The sequence below is a fragment of the Vulpes lagopus genome, chromosome 7 (genome assembly GCF_018345385.1).
Source record: "Vulpes lagopus strain Blue_001 chromosome 7, ASM1834538v1, whole genome shotgun sequence".
Taxonomy (NCBI): Eukaryota; Metazoa; Chordata; class Mammalia; order Carnivora; family Canidae; genus Vulpes; species Vulpes lagopus.
Window position 1 is genome coordinate 101,369,676 of NC_054830.1, and position 9,426 is coordinate 101,379,101.

Below are 9,426 nucleotides of genomic sequence, written 5' to 3' on the forward strand. Positions count from 1 at the left end.
TCTGCTTTGAGGCCTCTGCTAATGCCTTAGCTCAACTCCTGTGGCTCTTCACCATAACATTCTCCCTACACCGTGAACCTCAATGCCAGCCACTCCTCACACTACCACCTGCCCATGCCTTAATACAACCACATAAACAGGCTCTGCATATTTTCTTCGGCAATAGCAAACCTCTAACTATCCCTTAAACACAATACCAGACCATGTCAATTCTGTTTGTTTGGACTGCTCTCAATGTGACTTAGAGACTTTACCTGATCCAATCCCATTGTTGGTTGGATTCTTTGTCGCGCTGTGACTGAGGTTTATTTGTAGGAGGTTTACTGGGGATGCCTTCAGCAACAATCCATGTAATAAATAAAGAAGTATTGGTCAGGGAAGTTGAAGAGTGATACAGTTGCAACAGAGCCCTTGGCCTGTCAACCTGGATGATCTACAGCCAGCACGGACATTCAACGATGTCTACCTAAGCAAAGGGAAACAGGTCATAGAACTATATCGAATATGGGGAAGAAGTATCACCTTGGCCAAAGTGGATCCTCTAGCTGAGGATAATTCCTGAGGAAGGATTTCTTAGAGACTTGTTAGCAGCTTGGCACAGGGGCAATGAGGGCTTCAGATCTGAAAGTTATAGGTGGTACATCACAGCACCCATTGCTGCCCATAGTAGTGTTAGTCATTCCATTCTTTGTCCCAGAATATTTGGTAGAAGCCCCTCTCCCAGCATATGTCACATTCACTCCAGTCATATTCGAATCCCTTATCATGCTTTAAGCTCTCCCATGGCTGCCTTTATATCTTCAGGAGCCATCCAGTTTGTAGGATAGTGCCTGACACCGTGGAGGCCTTTAAGAGGAATAAATGAATATATCAAACAAAAGTTGGATTCACAACAGAATAAAATAAAATGCTACACCTGAAATAACAACACCTGATGCTCTATGCTACCTTGTAAAATGTGCATGACTTATGCTATTGCAAACAGGAGTTTTAATTAGCATTGCTGTTTGGTTAAATTGGCTTTCAAGGAGGTAAAGGGAGCATGCTGAGAAGAGATTTAGTTTGTAAAGAAATTTCTAAGATGGATAAACCATTTCAGAGGCACAATGAATTACCATCAATTAGAAGTCAAAAAGAGAAAGACCTGAAAAAAATGTCTAAGAGAAAGGGTGACCTGGGATTCTTTATTTGAAGACTTAGTGGGGAAAACTGAAATGAGATATGGACTAAGGGATAAATTATTGAAAAATATTTGGAATCAATTGAGCTCATGGTTACAAATCAAACACTGTTGCAAAACCACTGCTGTGATGGAAATAAATAGCTACTTGAGTGATTATTTTAGCAAAATATATTGATGTTACAGGTAAAATATATTGATGTTTCAGTTGGTACAGACTGTCATTCCTTCCTAATGAAAAAAAAATGTAAGTGGCATACCCTTCATAGACATGATACATTGTAGGCTCACAAGAAATGCTTGTTTGCCACCTCCTTCCCATAAACATAAGGGTCAGCCTTACCATTCATTTCAAACACATCCTATAACCCATAGTTAATGACATTCAGGGAATCTTCTATTGGCCAAATGGTATCTCTCACAAGAGGCTATGGTCATATACACCACTCAGCCTGAGACTTCAGAAAATGGAAAAAAAAATCTCTTCCTATCTGAGATTTCTTTTTCATTTCTTTTTGCTTTTCTCTCTCTCCCATTTACAAAAGAAGCATACAGCTAATGAGATCATTTTATAGGAACTTAATATCTAAGGGTCTCGCTTACAGTGTGCATGTACACACACACACACACACACACACACACACACAAAGGCATAAAATTACTTGCCATTCAATTCTACAGACAGTATTCAGTATCTACATCTTGCAAAGTAGTGCCCTAAAAATGTGCTAGAAAAAGATGAATACAACGTAGGAATGTTGAAAAGGAAGACAAAAGTAAGGGATGGAGGTATGAAGTATGTGTATGTTTGAGGTGCAATTAATGTGCTGTGAGACAAGGAGGTAGGAATGATTGCTTTTGACCTAAGGGAGATCAGAAGGTGTGACACTTTTCAGACCTTTGAGTGTCCCTAATCATTAGTTAATTGACTCCTGCATGTAAATTTGTGTTGTTGGCTCTGTATGTGTTTCCTGGTAATTAATAAGCACTTTCCCAGTTAATTTTATGTATCTCCCATCTGTGCCTTTTGGATGTAGGAAAGTTATTTTAATATGATCGTATACACACAAGTCTCAGGAATGCCAGTTTTGTAATGAGCGAAAGTTGATTGAAAGGAGATAGGAAAATGTGACACATCTCGGAATTAAATGTGGCTTGGAGTCCAGCAATAAGAAATACGCTGGAAAATAATGGGGGAAAACAAGAAAAGTTACAAGAATTATTTCGAGGAAGTTGTTGGAAAGAAGATCTGTGAAAATAAGATTCAACTCAATCATGATAGAACTAGTATGATATAACAACTAGAATGACAGGATCTAGGACAATGACTATCTGAAGCTGTTTCGAGATGTCTGTAGCATAGCAACAGGAAAAAATAGTTAGATTTGGTGCCAAAATTCCATCTGAATTTGGTGATTGCATCTAGAAATTGTCTGCAAAACTGAAGATTAAGAGAAGCTTAGCTGACCTGAAGATGAAGTAGTCTGAAATTGAGAAGTCAGAAAACATGTGTTTCTCAGTGTTGCAGGATGACTCATGTTACACTCAGATGTGCAAAGGAAATATAGATTCTGTGCTTTTTCTATAACTACCCCACATTTCTCACTCCATCCATGGCAAGGAGGCAGGAAAGGAAAATGAAGCTTACTTTTATTTGCTAATCTCAGTAAAATCTAAGTATTAAATTTTTTATAACAGAATACGTGTCTTAGGTGACTCAAATGCGTCAATCTTCCCTTATATTCTTTAAGATGTCATCTGGATAGATAAGAATAAGGCATGCTTATGACATGATTTTGTGACAATGGGGAAAGAGTCAAATGTGCCATTAGCTGGTATGCTAAGGTGTTTACCTGAGCTGTGGTTTTGCCCAATTCTGTTAACAAGAGCTGCTGATTTCTGCAGCAAATAATTTCCTATTTTTTCTTGTTTCTTAGTTTCTAGGGATCCTCCAGGTTGAATTGACCTTTTAAATTTTTGCTGTTTTTCCCATCCAAGCCACAGTCTAATTGTGGCATCTACTATGAGATTGTCTTGCTCTTCACCACATTGCCCTCTGATCCTCTGTGTGCCAGGGACACATGGGAACAGGGAAGTATTTGGAAGTATAAGTAGGGCTTCTTTTTGCCCAACAGCACTGTTGCACCTCCCAATTACGTGAAGGCCTCCAATATTAATTCAGAGGCACTCTGTACAAGTCTTTTTCTTGCATCCCAAATGATTGGCTGGACAAATCCCATGCAGAACTGGCCTCAAATTCAGACTGAACTTTGCCTCTCCAAACATTACATGCATTAAATTCCAGGGCTGATAAAATCAGGGCACATAGATGCCCTGATCTATATTTCTTTAGTGTTCTTGTACCTCTGCTTTTTTCTTCTAAAATCCTATGGAAATAGAGGTGATGATATTTTCATTTATTTCTACTACTTCTTTTCCTAGAACTTCTACTCTAAAGCCTATCATTTAAGCATTCAAACCCAGACAATAATACTTTCAATGAGAAAATGGTAAGGCAGTCCTTTTTCTCATACCAATGCTTAGTTTTAAATCCATAAACTTCAACATTTTATTTAGAATATCAGTTTATAAATATCACCTTTCATTTTCTTTGTATTCCTTTTGGACCATATTGATATTGTCAACAGAAGTACCATGCTTTGGAAGCATGAAGAGCTTCACAAATTTTTGAGATATACTTCCTACCCTATATGAAATCAACCAGATCCTTTCTATTAAAAAAAAAAAACCTCCTAAAAATAGAGATCAAAGCAGTTTAAATAAAAGCCACATTACAAAAGACATAAGACTAGAATTTTTAAATTAAGTGTATTCTGTTTAGTTACACTGTTTTTGTTTTGAAATTGGTTATTGAACACTGTCAGGTTATATACTAATTGTATACTAGAAAGTACATAACTGAGTTAACAGCAATGTAAAAAAAATCCCTTATTCTCTGTTATTTGAGGAAGAGGTATTATTTTATGCCTTAAATATACACAATCATCTTAAAAAATACTCTGAGGGAAAAAGTATATAAATTTGTGGAAAATGCCACATTAAAAATAGAGCCTTGATTTATACAAGATTGACAGAGAAAACAAAAATAAGGATCCTCCATTTAGTTATAGTATTCTACTGTGTAAATAGAGCAGACATTAAAATGACTAGAAAAGCAAGATAGAAAGCTAACCATTGTTTACTAGACCATAAATCAGAACGATTCAAATATTATGTTTTTCATTCTCTTTCATCTCCTCTTTACTGAAATTTTTTGCCCAAAATTGACCATATAGAGTATGTTTTGAAATTTTTATCTCTACAGGGTCCAGGGAGCAAATATTCCCCAACTGTGAATATTAGAGAAATGCATGTCCTTCATCTTTTTTACTTAAGTGCAGATTTATTAGCAAGAGGATCCACTTAACCTTGGGTAGTGACATAACAAACCAGATTTGTATTATGCAGGGTACCTTTAAAAATAAACTTTCTATTTTATAATAGTTCTAGATTTAAAGAAAAAAATGTAAAGATAATGCAGTGAATTCCTACATACCCCACATCTAATGTCTCCCAATGTTAACATCCTCCCAATAGCTACATTCACTACAACTAACAAACCAAAATATACAAATAGTGAGCCGATATACACTGGATAGCAGATAGCAGAAGACTAAATCAAAGTAGTATGAGTAGCATTGATTGTAGTATTGATGATAACTGAACAATCTAAGAATAATACAAGCTCTAGGTATGTTTGGAACCAAGCTTTAAACATTGTCATAAAAATTCACCTCCTCATTTTTTTTCCTTTTTGCCATAATTTCAATCTGCATTTACTCTGTTACCATCATTCAGACAGAAATTCCAAACATAGAGGAAGTATGTAGATAGTAACTTCAAGTTCATATTTACATTCTCAGTAACCCTGATACTCATGTCTCCAACAGATACTGAGATTGGTCTTTATTGAATTGCTTTAGGTGATGTAAGTCTTTCTGAGTCAATCATTATGAGGCTACACTTGATCTTAGCCAAAAGGCCGAGAAAAGATACTCAATCACTATGAGAAATTGAATGTGTGGATTGGCTAGAGCAGCATCACATCCCCCCCACCCCCACCCCCGGATCCAAGGATGAGGTTAGATTTCCTAAATAATTTAACCATGTAATGAGACAGATGTTTCTCAAGAGTATACTAAGTTGCTGACAGGAGAAGGAATACATACTGCATATCAGATCTTGATATGCAGTATGATCTCTGATCACCTGATCTCTAATATGATGTATATATGAGTAGGTGTCTTAATTTAGAAAGAGTTTCCAAATATACTAGTCTACAATCATATTTAGTACAAACTGCATCTAGAAAGAGGTATGATTTGGTTTTTCTATTTCTACAGAAATGGTGAAAGAAGAGAAAAAATGTTCTTTCCCTTTATATTAGTTATATTAGTTATGTAGCAATTTGGTTATCTCTATTTTTAAGTAAAAATAAGAAACTCAATTCAGGCTCAGCATTTAATGAGCATTTCACTCATTCACTGCTTCATGACATAAAATACCCCAAATTCTTTAGCAAATATTTTATGGTACTCTAAATGCACAGTGTTTTTACAAAAGGATTAAATAATAACTAGAGGTATTTCAAGTTTTCCTTTAGGTTGCCAGAATTTTCCTTCATAGAAATAGCAACAATAGTTAATAATGTGTGGTCCAAGAATTGTAAAAAAAAAAATTATAAATAAGATATCTTATTATTCATAGAGCAACCAATTAAAATAGTACAATTATCAGTTCCATGTTACAGAGGAAACAATTGACTCAAAGGTACAAAGTAAAAAGTCACAGTTGGTAGTTTTATCAGGTGGCATTTAATGTTCTTTCATATCTTCTTTGCTTTACCTATTCCAAAGGCATTTGGGTAATTTTTCACCCTCAGGCACAGCCACAAAAATCCCCTTTGTGTGGATTCTGGCCAAATTCAAAAGGCATTGTTTTTCTCCTCATAGACTCAATGCATAAGTGTTGTCCTTTTCCCAGACTTCCTGTTAATGTGAGACATAAGACTCCAGAGGGGCATCTGGTGCCTAAACCAAAGCAAACTAGGAGTGGGAAGAAATTACAACCCTGAAGGTAAAGCTTTGACCAACAGAAGACAGTAGCAAGAAGAGAATATATTTTTCTCCATTCCTCTCCCATGCATAGCCTGTCCTGAGGAGAAGTCATGAATAAGCCCTCTTGGAAAATAGTCCCAAGAGATAAAGCAATCAATCACACTGAATACTGCATAGTGATTAGTTTGAGATTTCACCCCTGTATCAGCTCTCTCTTTTTCCCTGTCTCACTTTTCTTTGCCCTCACTCCTGCTCCCAAAGATCATACTCTTGAATAAAGCATCAACACATAAGTCTTTGCTTCAGGCTCTGTTTCTAAGAAACAGTCTAAGACAGTTGATATCAGCAATGGCCCTAGAAAGTGGACCCTTAGGATAATTTATTAAAGCTGCATTACTGACCAGTCCCATTGTAATAGGGATTCTTTTGCTAGTATTACAGAGGCTGGTGATTAGCTCTGGCATACCATGATATCACAATTACTATGGCTTTCCCTTGTGGTTAACTGGGCTAAGGTGCAGGTGGAAGATAAAACCTCAGGATTTGCAGTGGCTACATGCTTATATGGTATTGGACAATGATAATTACAGGCCTGTGGACTGGGCTGGCTCTTGTTAATGATACTGGAATCTTTGAAAGAAAATTATAGGCTAAGAGCAGTCAGTTGCCAACTCGAGGCATTCTGTGAAAACCAGAGGGCCTCTGGCTTCATTTATTCAGAGCCTTAACATCTATGGGTACAGGGCACTTTGCAGAAAATCAGACCCAAGATTTAATTTTAAATGTGAAAGAAATATGACGGAGACTAAATATGTTGCCTTGAGAGATCTTGTCTATGTAGTTCAGGATTGCAGTTGGAAAAGAGCAAGATTTTGAGAATTGAGATGGGGACTTTTTTTTTGGACAGAACTGAGAATTTTGAACTCCATATTTTCCTGAACAGAAGTGGAGAGAGTTTCTCCCCCTTGACAGAAGAGAGCAGTTTTTCTAGCTTGAAGTACATGTGAAAACCTCATGGAAGCAAATGCATCCCATATATTGCTTGTGCTCTTCAGTAGCTGCCCAGTCAACAGTTATTTCCAGGCCCCTTACAAAGCAAGCGACTTCAGTGCTCTCTCCAGGACAAAGTCATTTAATTGAAATTGTGGGACCTGATTAATATGTACAGGATAGATGTGGGATAATTGTGGTAGTAGATCCTAAAAGTGTCAGAACATCACTGTAAAATATTAAGTTTGGCATTGGTTAACTTCCTTGGGAAACAGACACTGAAATCAAGACTTGCATGCAAGCTTTTATTAAAGAGTCCTCTTGGAAATATCACTGGTTATCTAGTGAGAACAGGATTGGGCAAAGGGAGAAAGTGAAGTACTGTGATTCAGTTGAAGAAGGGGTCTCAGTCAATCCAATAAAGAGTTCTGGACCATCAAAGTTGTCTGAAATTGAATCCAGGGAAAGGGCCTTTGAATTACTTCATAGAACAGTTTTTAAATGGACTGACCTCTAGTGGAAGAAAAACTTGTTGAGGCAGCTGTCTGTGGCCAAAGACACTGCTCAGAAAGAAATTCAACCATGAGGCATTGAGCATCACTGGTAAGAGCTGGGGAGAATTTATTAAATTTGGGAGAATTTATTGAATTTGAGCCACTCGTTCCTAAAATGAGTCAATACAAAAAGTAGAGTTAGTCCTCAGTTTCTGTTGCGTGATTCTTTGAAGCTTGGGTACAATCCTAGCCTACAGTAAATGAGGTGAGAGTGTTAGTACTTCCTTGGCAAAATATGAAGAGAGAAAGAAATACTCAAGGAAATAGAGATGTTAGGATGGATTTTTACGTACAACTTGAGAATGTAACGTCAAACTATTTTCCCATAATATTCTGAGAGGCCATTTCCTTTAGTGGGATGATGCAATGTAGAAACACTGCTAAGACATAAAGGATAAACCAACTTAATGTTTCCTGTCCTCTGTAGGATTGAATGGCAATGGAAGATGATGCCATGGAAGTGTGCTCTGCAGGGTAAGTAGAAATAATTGGATTCTGGATTGGAAAAATATAGGTGGAAGCACTTAATGTTCATAAGCAAGATAGATTTAAATACTCTAATAGTTAACATGGATATAGTAGAAATCAGGGTGTCTTGATATACATATCTGTGATGATGGCAAATAGATCATAGTGTTCTAGAGCAAAGATAGATAAGTGGAGTAGTGTGTTTCTTGATCTGTATAACTATAACAACAACAAAAAGATCATAGCTTGTGAACTGATAATTGGCATTAGCCATTAAAATGGAAAGCTATGGTTCTTTCACAAAAATTCCAGACTTAAGTCAGTTCACAGACCAAGAAGCCATTGAAGGGAAATCCAGGTGCCCTTGAGAATGAACTTTGTCATATTATTGCAAGTAAGTTAGATAAATACTTCTCTGATCTTTTCCAAAAAGGACTTGTGGCCAATAGCAGCAAACTGTATAGCTGGAAAGAGAAATTAAGGATTGATAAATAAAGATTCTGAACTGAGACTGGTAATGGAGGAACTGAAATACCATGAGTAGAGTCCTTGGGTGCATAATGATAGATAGAGTGTTGGCCCAAGACTGTGTGCAATGTATCTAACATGTCCATATAACTAAACTGCAGTTATTTCCCTGGTCCCCAGGTGGATAGTCGAATTCTGATATACTTGACACCTGATAGAATCCTCACATAGATCTATGACCTGTGGAGTAAGAACCACTATGGTCAAAACAAACCTGTGATTACTTCTGCAGCATATCTGCTCATATTGGAATCTTACAGAGATTAACATGGCCCCTGCACAAGGATGACATGCAAATTTTTGAAGCCCTTCATATAAAGACAATAAAACCCAAAAAACCCTTCCCCCCTAAAAATAAAACAAAAAACAAACAAAAAGAAAAACCCTAAAAGCTCTCCTCTATCTTAGAGATTATATAAAAGCAATACCATATTGCAGGAATTATAATGATAAGCATCACCATCAAATACCTAAGGAAAACAGGAGTAATGGCTCCTATGATGTTCCCATTCAACTCATCTACTACAACTGTTAGAAAAAACTCAATCAAAAAAATTGATCCTGACTGATAGATGGCTATGGAATTGCT

At 36.7% G+C, this 9,426-nt stretch overlaps 1 pseudogene; it reads left to right on the forward strand.

The window, feature by feature from the left end:
* The first annotated feature begins 9,057 nt into the window (after positions 1–9,057).
* Positions 9,058–9,157, forward strand: LOC121496348 (annotated as a pseudogene).
* Positions 9,158–9,426: the final 269 nt, after the last annotated feature.